General features: G+C 44.9%; 1 pseudogene; it reads left to right on the forward strand.

Moving 5' to 3' along the window:
* Positions 1–7,794: 7,794 nt before the first annotated feature.
* Positions 7,795–9,505, forward strand: LOC148118417 (WW domain-binding protein 2 pseudogene; annotated as a pseudogene).
* The last annotated feature ends 1,610 nt before the right edge of the window (positions 9,506–11,115 follow it).

The raw sequence follows: 11,115 nt of genomic DNA on the forward strand, positions 1-11,115 counted from the left end.
AAAACAATTTTAGAGAATATTTGAGGACCTTAAAAAGGAAATGAAAAATTTTCTCAAAAAAATGGAGGAAAACAAACAAAAAAAATGGGAAAAAATCAACAAATCCCTTAAAGAAAGCCAAGAAAAAAATAATCAAACAGATGAAAGAAATGATTCAAGTCTTAAAAAACAAAATAGAGACAATAAGGAAAACACAAATCAAGGGAATTGTAGAAATGGAAATTGTAAGAAAACAATCAGGAACCACAAATGCAAGCATGAACAGCAGAATACAGGAGATGGAAGAGAGAATCTCAAGAGCTGAAGATACAATAGAGGAAACAGACTCATCGATCAAGAAAACATTAAATCTAACAAAAGTTTAACACAAAATACCCAGGTTTGATATGATAAGACCAAACCTAAGAATAATAGAGATAGAAGAAGGAGAAGTTTAACTCAAAAACACAGAACATATATTCAACAAAAATCATAGAAGAACACTTTTCCAACCTAAAGAAAGATACGCATATGAAGATACAAGAAGCTTACAGAACACTAAATAGACGGAACCAAAAATGTCCCTTCACTACATGATAATCACAACACTAAACACACAGAATAAAGAAAGAATATTAAGAGCTGCAAAGGAAAAAGGCCAAGTAACATATAAGGCCTATTGTGTAGCTACCCTAGTATCTAACAAAATAGAATTCAAACTAAAATCAATCAAAAGAGACAAGGATATTTCATATTAGTCACAAGAAAAATCCATCAATGTAGAAGGCCGCAACCACACTCTCCACCATAGATGGTGCTGCACCGCCAGTTGAGCTAGAAAGCTCACACGTGTTAGTAACTTTCCACTACTCCCGAGGCATTCACCTGGGATTATGGACAATTGACCAATCCAAGAGTGACACGTCCGAAGCAGGGTCTGTTTCCTTTATAAGGGATGGGTTCCATCTTATCGGGGTCTCCGCCATGTTGGCTGATGCTCGCTCTCCCAAGGGGCATTAAAGCTATTTCTGCAGTAGGATCCTGTGTCCCGCGTGGTTCTTGCTGGCGAGACGGTAGCGCGGGGCATCTGGTGCAGATACCCGGGAAGAAGAAGAACTTTGCACCGCCGGAGACCCCTTGGACACAAGGAGGATTCAGAACTGCAGGCATGCATGCTCAGAGAGGTACGCTCTAAAGTCCAGAGAGCATATCAGAAACTGAGCAGCAGTGGGAGGTTGTGTGCGCACACCCAGATAAGTTAAAAAGGACCCCTCAGTGATTCTAAGAAAGTAAAAATGGGGGAGAAGGCTGATTTACAAGGTCAAAAGCTTTATGTTATGTTGTTCATGTTGTCTTTTGTGTACTGGACAGGAGAAAGATATTTGAATTTAGGAACTGCTAAAAAAGGTAGTTTAAATTTAAAACATGAGCTTAAGAATATGATGTTTTGGAGGAGAGGTTCTGTTTTCGCCTCCACGGAGGATGGGAGCCTAAGTATGTGCTTGAGATCCACGTGGTTTGAATCACCGAGACCTCCTGAAATGTTGTAGTGTTTACCCCTAAAATGCAGCGGCCCAATAACAGCAGGAAGCAGCCAGAGAGACTAACGACGCCCAAATTCCCTAAAAGATTAAATGAGGTCCTTTCAATGGTTGCAGAGCAGCAAACCTGCTTCTCTGAGTTCTGCTTTGCTTCGTACACCGGTTTGGGTTCGGAGTGGGTACAGCTGCGGCTGGAGCAGAGCTTTGCTCGGTGGCTATGGTGGAGGGCACATTGCGCCGGCTCAGTTGGTGCCTGGCCTGGAGGGTGTCAATACCGAGAATGAGAGCGGTGCCACAAGCAGCCAGGCATGCAGAAGGCTTGCTATGTACCTAAAACTGTGAGGGTCTCTGAGGCTAAAATGGCTCTGGTTCCATTTGGCTATGCTGAACTATGCTGACTTCAGGCAGGACTGGTCGTAATTATCATAATAAAAGCGCAATTAAGGTTTAGACACAGTAAACAGGCAGTACCGTATTACATCTACATAGTGCGACTTAAGTTTTTAAGAACTGCTTAGCATTTTAAGAACTCAAGTCCTCCTAAAAGATTGCTGTGTATACGCTTGGCTTGTCTGGTGTTTCAGGATCCACAGGGAGGTGGATGCAAAGGGCCCTTGGATTTTGGGGTAGGGAAGCGGCCCTGTTCGCCGCCTCTCCCATCGGCCCCTTGAGCTGCAGCGGCTCTGGCGCGGACCTTGAGATGTTGCCGGCCTATGTCACCTCAGTTACCGGTCCGGGTGTCGGCTCCCGCCACACTCCCCCACCAACACAGCCGCGGGGAAGGCAGGGGCGTCTGGGGGTGGAGCCACCACTTCCTGGCCTGGGACATGCGGAGCTGCGCAGCGAGCAGGCCCAGGGCCGCGCACAGCCCTTGGATGGCGGGCAGGCTCTGGAACCCGAGGCCACCGTACCCAGCAAGGAATACGGGAGCCAATAAATCTTAAATCTAATATCAACAAACAGGGCCTGGGTTTTTCCTAGGCGCCACTGGGGCAACACGGCCTATATCATAAAAAACAGAGACCCTCAATCAGTTATCTACCACAGTGGCTACAGCCCTGGATCAGCAGGCTACCATAGATACATCTATTAGAGGTAAAATAATGGTTCTTAATCAAATAATTGACCTAGTACAAGAACAGGTGGATAGCTTATGACAGCTTGCCCAATTGGACTGTGAATGGAAAACTCCAGCCTTATGTGTGACCAGTGTACCATATGAGAACTTTATAAAAGTGGCTAACTTGTCCCGAGAATTGTCTTTGTATCTTACAGGAGAATTTTGATGATTTGCTGTCCTCCTTGAGACGGTCCATCATAACAATCAACTCCACGCGAGTGGATAGAAGCTTGGCCAAAGAATTCCAGTCCTGGATTGTGTCCTTCATCTCCTACTTCAAAGAATGGGTGGGGGTTGGAATGTTTGGAACAGTCCTATGCTATGGAATAGTGTTTCTCCTCTGGATGGTCTGCTGACTCAAATCCCAAAGTCTTAGGGACAAAGTGGTTTTTGCACAGCGCTGGCTGCCCTGGAACAGGGAGCCTCTTATGATATGTGGTTATCTATGTTAAAGCAGTAAGGTTTAAGCCAACCAGCTCCTGCACCCCTAGGACTGTGGTCCATGGCACAGGGTGGAGTGCTTGGCTTAGCTAGCCCTGAAGGTTGTGGAGCTGAAAAGCATCACACAGAGAATGGCCCTCTCTGAGAGATAAGTCGCCCTGCATAAGGGTTTCCTGCCGTATATTCCCTTTCCCAGAAAAATGGCAGAGGGCAGGCTGGATAAGTTCCAGGTGTCATGAGCCTAGGGGCAGATTCCGTGTAAGCCCATTTTAATGTTTTCATTTTGGGAAGTGCGACCTCTATCTTTACCTTCCTAGGGAGTTGCCTTTCTGCAAAGAAGTAAAATTAGGGGGAGATGTAGAAGGCCGCAACCACACTCTCCACCATAGATGGCGCTGCACCGCCAGGTGAGCTAGAAAGCTCACACGTGTTAGTAACTTTCCACTACTCCCGAGGCATTCACCTGGGATTATGGACAATTGACCAATCCAAGAGTGACACGACCGAAGCAGGGTCTGTTTCCTTTATAAGGGATGGGTTCCATCTTATCGGGGTCTCCGCCATGTTGGCTGATGCTCGCTCTCCCAAGGGGCATTAAAGCTATTTCTGCAGTAGGATCCTGTGTCCCGCGTGGTTCTCGCAGGTGAGGCCGAGCACAGGACACAACAATACTGAAAATCTATGCCTCAAATACAAGTGTGATATGGGAGTCCCCTCTGTGCTGTGTTTACCATTAATGAATAAAGAACTGCAAGACAGAACTGAGGTAGGCAGGGAAAGACAGAGCTGAACGCTGGGAGAAAGAAGAACGGAGTTAGAGAGAGATGCCATTGGTCCACCAGAGTCAGACATGCTGAATCTTTGCCTATAAGCCACTGCCACGTGGTGATACACAGATAAATAGAAATGGTTACCCAATAAGAAGCTAGAGCTAATGGGTCAAGCAGTGTTTTAATTAATATACTTTCTGTGTGATTATTTCAGTTCTGGGCATCTGGGATGAACAAGCAACCTCCTCCTACAGATTGGTGTGTCAACATGGTGGACAAAATCCATGTAAAACTGAGAGAACTTGAAAAGAAATTCTAGGCAAAAAAAAGGAAAGAAGACAAAGTTTAACTGCATTCAATTTTTAAGCTGGAGGCTTGGTCACATCTCCTTTAAGAGAGATTTTCCTGATGCAGCTATAGCAGAAAAAAGCTGCATGGTTTTAAAACCTGGCTTCCTGGGCTTTGCTGCCAGCGGAAACTCCAGGTACGAAGCATTTCAATGGCATTGGTGGGCCCAGGTGTTTTTGTGCCCACTGGCACTGGAAGGAAAGTAGATAAGACCATGCCCACAGCTCAGCGCTCCCCACCTGGGCAGATGGCGGGATCAGGTCTACTAGGTGTGCGCAAGCAGGAAAGCATGGCGGATTCTGGCCACCATACACAGAGATATTTCTAGGCCACACAGTGCACTACATGGCAGATTTAGTTCCTTTTCAGATAAAAGGGGTTATGTGCTGCATGCTCATTCTCAGAGTTAAAGTGTTGAGCACAGCTCCTACCAGACCTGGCAACAATGGTACAGCCACCATTTTCCAAGGGAAGAGAAGCAAAGCCAGCAACCAGAGCAGCTGCAACCGAGATGCTTACCATTTTAAAAGCTCTTCAAGATAGTATAGAATTACAGATGATGCAATAAGAATAGATTCAGACATAAAAGAACTCTAAATGGGTCACAGTGTTGGATAAATGTATGTAGACTTAAAAGAGAGAAGAAAAAGGGTATAGGGAGATGAAAAAGAAGTTTAAAAAAAGTCGTTAAAGAGGCCGTATTTAACAGATTCAGCACAATGCCCATCAAAATCCCGGCAAAATTCTTCACAGATGTTGAAAGAACGGTACTCAACTTCATATGGAAAAGCAGAAAACCCAGGATAGTCAAAACAATCCTGTACAATAAAAGAACTTCTGGAGGCATCACAATCCCTGACTTCAAACTCTACTACAGAGCTACAGTACTGAAAACAGCCTGGTATTTGCATAAGAACAGACAGGAGGACCAATGGAACTGAATTGAAGACCTAGATATCAATCCACACACCTATGAACACCTGATTCTTTACAAAGAAGCAAAAAATATCAAATGGAAAAAAGAAAGTATATTCAAAAATGGTGCTGACATAGCTGGATATCAACATGTGGAAGAATGGAAACAGATCCTTCTCTATCACTATGCACATCACCTTGCACAAAACTCAAGTCCAAATGGATCAAAGACATCAACATAAAGCCAACCACACTGAACCTCATAGAAGAGAACGTGGGAAGTACACTTGAACGCAATGGCTCAAGAGATCATTTCCTAAATACGACCCCAGTAGCACAGACACTCGGAGAAACAATAAGTGGAACCTCTTGAAACTGAGAAATTTCTGTAAGGCAAAGGACACAGTCAACAAGACAAAATAGCAGCCTACTGAATGGGAAAAGATCTTCAACAACCCCACATCGTACAGAGGGTTGATCTCCAAAATATACAAAGAACTCAAGAAATTGGTCATCAAAAGAACAAATAATCCAATAAAAAATGGAGTTCAGACCTAAACGGAGAACTCTCAACAGAGAAATAAAATGACTGAAAGACACTTAAGGAAATGTCCAACATCCTTAGCCATCAAAGAAATGCAAATCAAAACAACTCTAAGATTCCAACTTACATCTCTAAGAATGACCAGGATCAAACCACTGATGAGAACTTATGCTGGAGAGAATGGGGGGTAAAGGGAACACTCCTTCATTGCTGGTGGGATTGCAAACTGGTACAGTCTCTTTAAATATCAGTATGACGATTTCTCAGAAAATCAGGAAACAATCTACATCAAAACCCAGCAATATCACTTTTGGGTATATACCCAAAGGATGCTCAGTCATACCACAAAAACATGTGTTCAACTATGTTCATAGCAGCATTGTTTGTCACAGCCAGAACCTGGAAACAACCTAAATACCCCTCGACTGAAGAATGGATAGAAAAATATGTAGTACTCCATTTATATAATGGAGTACTACACAGCAGAAAAAATAATGACATCTCTAAATTTGCAGGCAAATGGATGGAGCTAGAAAACATCACACTGAGTGAGGTAACCCAGACCCAGAAAGAGAAATAACATATGCACTCACTCATAAATGGCTTTTAGACATAAAGCAAAGAAAACCAGCCTACAATTCACAATCCCAGAGAACCTAGACAACATTGAGGATCCTTGAGAGACATACATGGATCTAATCTACATGGGAAGTAAAAAAGACAAGATCTTCTGAGTAAATTGGGAGCATGGGAACCATGGGAGAGGGTAGAAGGGAAGGGGAGAGGAAGTGGAGCAGAGAAAAATTTATAGCTCAATAAAAACAATTTTAAAAAAGAAAAAAGAAAAGGTAGACAGGTTTGCCTGGCTAACAGGCTTCATAGTAAAGCATAACCAGGCTTCAGACGCAGCTTTCCACTACAGAAACATGCTTTGCACTGACTGTTCTCAGTAATAACTACTCATGTCTCTGCTAAATGATTAGAGGGAAAGAGTGTGTTCTAAGATGTGTAAAGGTCTGAAGACATGAAAACTTAACTTAAAACTTGTAACTTCAAATTGGAACTGTTCTTGGAAACAACACATAATTCACTGTCATCTTAATTAAGTGCAGCCAGGTGGGAAGTCACCCTTTTGACTAGGAAGAGAGGAATGTCATGTGACTTTACTACCATTTTGATTAGAGGTGACCACATGGAGTGGGCCTACCTAGGAGGTAACAATAGATTTCCAGGATTTGGGGGATTAGGATGGATTTTTTGTATAATTCCTGTCTGTCCTGGAAACATGATTTATGAAGAGAAAGGGTAATTTGATTGATATTGATTTTAGAGACAATGAATTGTTTGCACTGTTGAAAATTGGTTTTGCCTTCTACAAATTGTGGTTGTGCCCTGTCTTCATTCTTGAAATAAAAAGGTACTTTAGTTGCATATTAGCAGAACACACAGTTGAGAAATCTTAAACTTCTTAAAAAGAAAATTTTAGAGTTTTACAGAAAGTTTAAATAAACTGGATATTTTTTAAGAAACAGTTTTTAAATTGTTTTTATTGAGCTATATATTTTTCTCCACTCCTTTCCCTGCCTCTCCCCTCCCCTTCTACCCTCTCCCACGGTCCCCCCAAAAAACAGTTCTTTAAAAGCTTACATTTTTAAAGCTATGGGACATTTTAAAATTTATAAGAATTTTATTATGATATTTTTGTTAATATATGATCTTAATAAATAGATAAATAAAAAAACCTAAAACTTTGGACCACCACTAAACACAGAGACTGTGTTCCTAGCTTATGATGCAGTAAGATGCTGACCTAAGCAGTCTGACAAACGGTCTCTCTTTAGCTAAGGTCTGTTCAGCTAACAGAGATTGATTTAGGAATATATGTCTAACATCCTTGCTTTTACTAACATTGTTAAGCTGTAGCTAATTTGGTAAACTAAGTCATAGAGAAAACAGTTGTGTTCTATAATGGTGTTCTATAAAAGGATCAGGAGAGTTCCCAGTCTCTTTGTAGACAGTGTTTATGAGTTAAAAGACTTATCTTGATATTAATGGACCGTCACTTCAGAAACTGCTATTTTTTTTTAAGGCTAAACCTAGCCGGAATAAAGCCTTAAAATCTCAGTCTTGAGAGGGTGGCAGAGTGATCGTCAACAACACTGAGAGCATCCTGATGACCTATGACCATGTGGAGCTCACATTCAATGACATGAAGAATGAGCCAGAGGCCTTCAAAGGGACCAAGAAAGGCACCGTCTACCTAACCCCGTACCGGGTCATCTTTCTGTCTAAGGGGAAGGATGCCATGCAGTCCTTTATGATGCCCTTCTATCTGATGAAGGACTGCGAGATCAAGCAGCCAGTGTTTGGTGCCAACTTCATTAAGGGGACAGTGAAGGCTGAAGCAGGAGGTGGCTGGGAAGGCGCTGCTTCCTACAAGTTGACCTTCACAGCAGGGGGCGCCACTGAGTTTGGGCAGCGGATGCTCCAGGTGGCATCTCAAGCCTCCAGAGGTGAAGCCCCTAATGGAGCCTATGGGTACCCTTACATGCCCAGCGGGGCCTATGTCTTTCCCCCGCCAGTCGCCAATGGAATGTACCCCTGCCCTCCTGGCTACCCCTACCTACCGCCCCCACCTGAGTTCTATCCGGGACCTCCCATGACGGATGGAGCCATGGGGTATGTACAGCCCCCACCGCCACCCTATCCTGGGCCCATGGAGCCTCCAGTCAGCGGCCCCAGTGCCCCCTCCAATCCTGCAGCTGAGGCTAAGGCCGCAGAAGCAGCTGCCAGCGCCTATTACAACCCAGGCAACCCACACAATGTCTACATGCCCACGAGCCAGCCTCCGCCGCCACCCTACTACCCCCCAGAGGACAAAAAGACCCAGTAGACCCTGCCCACTTCCCTTCCTGGGCCTCCCATGGAGCTGCATCTGGGACTTTGGGAGGCCAGGGAGGGCCCTGATCTTCCCAGGCCTGATTATAAACAGTTACCAGAAACCAGCCCTGATGGAAGGCTGGGACTCCTGGCCTCTGTGAGGCGCCTCCAGCTTCCCACATTAGCTCAGCCCTTGGCGCTGCTCCGTCTAGCTTCCTTCTGACCATTTCTGGGGCTCTCAGGAGCACAGGGTGACCCCTTGTTCCTCACTACAGTAGCTCCTTCCTGCAGAGGGACTCTCTGGCCACTCCTCCACAGTCCAGCCCCCTCAGCCTGATGGCCATTGTACTCCATCTTGGGCTTATCAGAGCAGCCTTGGGTCACCCCCGTGGCCCCTGCCAGGCCGTGTTCACATTCCTTCCCCCTGGTATGTGCCTGACCCTGGAAGGCCACTGTCCCAATGTGTGATCGGTCCACATTCCCTTTAGCCAGGCACTGGCCTCAGTCACAGCCTGTTACCCCCCGGCTTTGGGTGTTTCACTCTGAGCCTCCAATAGTTGGCGGAATCAGAAGCAAAGGCACGGTGGAGGAGGAAACCCCTCGGTGGAGTTTCTGGGAATTAGTTCCCCTTTGTCCTGTTCCCTTTGCCAGGGGTCTCTCCACAGGAGTGCTGGAGAATGCATGTCTGTCCAATGAGGCCATTTGGTCTGGGAACGAGCACCTCCAACCATGGGACCTGACACCTGCCATCTGCCCCTGTGTGAGCTTCATGCCCCCGGATATACTAAGATTTGCTCTTGTTCCTGGTCTGGTCGCAAAATGAGGAGATGGTTATTTAAAGAGAATTCCCTATTTATTTGACACAGAAAAATCCAGTTAATATATTAATGTGAAATAAACCCTGTTTGCACCTTGATTTGTTTGCTACAACTGTGAAATATAGTAAAATGAAGTAACTGGAAAAAAATCTCAGTCTTAAAAGACATACAAGGTTATAGCCAGAAACTTCAGAAAGGATCAATTTTTTTGACATGTTCAGATTTGTACGTTTTCAAAGTTAAGCCTAAAACAAATAACTAGAAACCAGCATTTCTCTAGTTTAGATAAACCTAACACATAATGGTCCTCAAACACTTCAGAGATCTGAGAGTGTGGCATTTAAAATGTTTAACAAAAGCTTTTTATTGTAGAGAGACATGCCAGCTCTTGGCAGTGCCCCTATCTCCCCCAAAGTAGATGTTGGGTGCAGAAGACCCTCCACCTGGTGCTCACTTTAAATGTGACAAAGCTGGCCATGGGGCAGAAAAAAAAAAAAAAACTGCCTTTCACCTCAACAGCTGTCAAGATGCTGTCCAGACTGTGGACAAACAGGGCACTGGGAAGTCGATTCCCCTGCTTTGCCTAGACAAGGTAGGCCAGTTCCTCCCAAGTTCCTACTGCACAGGAAAGTCATCAGATCTTCTGGGCCTGGCAGCCATAGGCCGATGCTGTCCTGGGACCTCTGTCCCCAATGACCGTTAAGAAATTGGGGTAGCTGTCCAGGTAGCCAGACAGTTCCTGTCATTTTTTGTTTGTTTGTTTTGGTTTTTCGAGGCAGGGTTTCTCTGTAGCTTTGGAGCCTGTCCTGGAACTAGCTCTTGTAGACCAGGTAGGCCTTGAACTCACAAAGAATGCCTGCCTCTGCCTCCCGAGTGCTGGGACTAAAGGTGTGTGCCACCACCATCCCGCCCTGCTTGGTCCAGGCTTCTGCTTATTCAGGTAACATTTATCCTTCTCTGGCTAGAAGGATGGCTCAGTGATTCAGAGCACTGCCTGCTCTTCCAGAGGTTCTGAGTTCAATTTCCAGCAACCACATTGAGCCTCACAAGCATCTGTAATGAGATCTGGCACCCTCTTCTGGCCTACAGGCATGCATGCAGACAGAACACTATATACATAATAAATAAATAAATCCTTTTAAAAAATGTATCCTTCTCAGATTTGGTGGTGTTTGACAGCTAGGCTAGCCTTTGCTCTGACGCCAAGGTGGAACTCTGTTCCTCTGTTTCACAGACACCTCCGCGTTCCTAGGGGAAGATGGCTGCACTAGATCAATGAATCTGGCCTACGGGACACTGATATTGACTCATTCCACAAACTGTCTGAAGAACTTTGCCACTATAACCAGGACACATCTCCATTCCATTCTTTCTGGCAATCTTTGCTCTTCCCATGGCTACTTTCATTCAAAGGGCGGATGGTAATAACCACAGCCCTGTGCCTTCTCCATTCCTCCTGCTGAGCACAAGACCACTGACTCCTCCTCATGCCGTCCCATGCCAACGGGTGTAGCACGAATAATAGAAAACCGGAGACAGACATTGGGGTTCAGCCTGAAAACCAGAAAAGCAAAGCAACCAAGCCACTAGAGAAGTTTCACCTCTACCGAGGCTGGACAACTCCTAACTAAGCAGACTGAGCAGACCAAACAAACCAAGCAGACAGAGCCTCTCTCCTCCCATTTTATATTCCCTCTAGTGCTGGGGTTAAAGGTGTGTGACTCCCTAGTACTGGGATTAAAAGTGTGAGTTATGGATC

This window comes from Myodes glareolus, chromosome 22 (assembly GCF_982192425.1).
Source record: "Myodes glareolus chromosome 22, mMyoGla1.1, whole genome shotgun sequence".
NCBI classification, from domain to species: Eukaryota; Metazoa; Chordata; class Mammalia; order Rodentia; family Cricetidae; genus Myodes; species Myodes glareolus.